Source organism: Anneissia japonica, unplaced genomic scaffold (genome assembly GCF_011630105.1).
Source record: "Anneissia japonica isolate Jap-2015-1 unplaced genomic scaffold, ASM1163010v1 scaffold426_len1935630_cov189, whole genome shotgun sequence".
NCBI lineage: Eukaryota > Metazoa > Echinodermata > Crinoidea > Comatulida > Comatulidae > Anneissia > Anneissia japonica.
Window position 1 is genome coordinate 45,329 of NW_022713172.1, and position 1,954 is coordinate 47,282.

Below are 1,954 nucleotides of genomic sequence, written 5' to 3' on the forward strand. Positions count from 1 at the left end.
ATCCGTCAACTCGTATAAATATAATAGGCGCACATTCATTGTTATTCATATTGCATTATACGGTAATATAATTTTGTTCCTGTTTCTTGCATTTTTATTTATTCATGGAGGAATATGCATACTGTATCCCATGGTCGTCGATCGGTGGGGGACATGGGGGGGGGACACGTCACCCACACTTTTCAAAGTAGGGAGGACATCATATCGAATGTCCCCCGCCCCACCACTTTTCACCAATCTTCTATAATTAAAACCCTACTTTTAAAAGTGTATGGAAAGAATAACAACTACGCATGACTCATGAATTTTGCCTGTTCACTTTTCCAAGTGCGGTACGTATTTTCCGGACCAAAACTGAGTAAAAACGCAATTGTTTATACTTTCCATAACCATCTCAAAAACACTTGATCGATTTCATGGGTGCAGCGGTTATCAGAGGCTAAATTTATTGTAAAAACAATGTACTTAACGTTGTTAAAATTAGAAGCGTGTATACTTATTAGGCAAATGTTTTTACAAACCCAAAAGTGCACAATTTCTACTATAAACGATTTATTCCTTTTGTACATTACGGCATTATGACCCGTAGGTATATACTAGTGTTTAATATTATCTACATACATAGGATTACTGTTTTTCCTAATTTGAAAAAAAAAATATAATTAGTCAAATGAATTTTATATAACCATTATTAAACAATAATTATACAGCCTTTGACATGGACATCTATTTCGATTTAGTGATACCAAAATTTTACTCCAGTGTTACGTTGACGCAAGCTCACAATGACGTCATAATAATCAGTGGCGAATTCAAGTGGGGTGGGGCCGAGCCAACCCTAAATTTGTCAAAATTATTATTTTTTTAATGGAAAAAACAAAAGCAAAATTATAATTAAAATTTAGGCCTGAGAGTGCCATTTTCTGGCAATCTAGAGGTGTCACAATCATAAATTTTCTTTCTTCAGCCCCAACCATGGTGGGGCTTAGGTGATCTACTTTCCCAAATTGTGCAAGTCCTTCTCTCTGTATTCCTGGGGCCGCCACTGATAATGATAAATTAAGTAGATCACCTTATGTTTGTAATCACATTATGTTTATAATTTGTTTTGTTTGTTTGTGTTTCTTTTTTTTTTTTTTTACTTTTTTTTTTATTTTTGTCTTTGTATTTGTTAAAGGGACAGTGGAGACAAGCCTAGGCTTCTGAACTGGTCCCTCACCATTGTATGTTGTTTTTTGTTGTCTTTGGTGAAATAAATGTCACGTTGATTGATTGATTGAAATCAAAATGCTAACTAATGTTTTGTGTGCTCCCTATCTCCCTAGTCCTGTTTTATCGTAAATTAATAATAATAATAATAATAATAATAATAATAATAAATAATAATAATATAATATAATAATAACAATAATAATAATATAATAATAATAACAATAATAATAATAAAAATAGTAATAATAATAATGATAATAATAATAATAATTTTACGATAGTTTGATTAACGAGATAATAATATTAATCAGTATATTAAATAAAATTACGTCCATGCAAAACCTGCTTTTAAATAAAAATGTTATCTACCGTAATGTATTTGGTTCTGTTTTAAAAAATAATCTTACAAATTATAAGTTTATTTTCTGTGATAATTTTTATCCACACCTATCCTATTTTGCATTCCAGGGGCCGCCACTGATAATAATAAATTAAGTAAATCACCTTATGTTTGTGAAATCAAAATGCTAACTAATGTTTTGTGTGCTCCCTATCCTGTTTTATCGTAAATTAATAATAATAATAATAATAATAATAATAATAATAATAATAATAACAATATTAATATGATAATAATAATAATATATTAATAATAATAATAATAAGAATAATAATATTAATAATAATAATAGTTTTACGATAGTTTGATTAATGAGATAATAATATTAATCAGCATATTAAA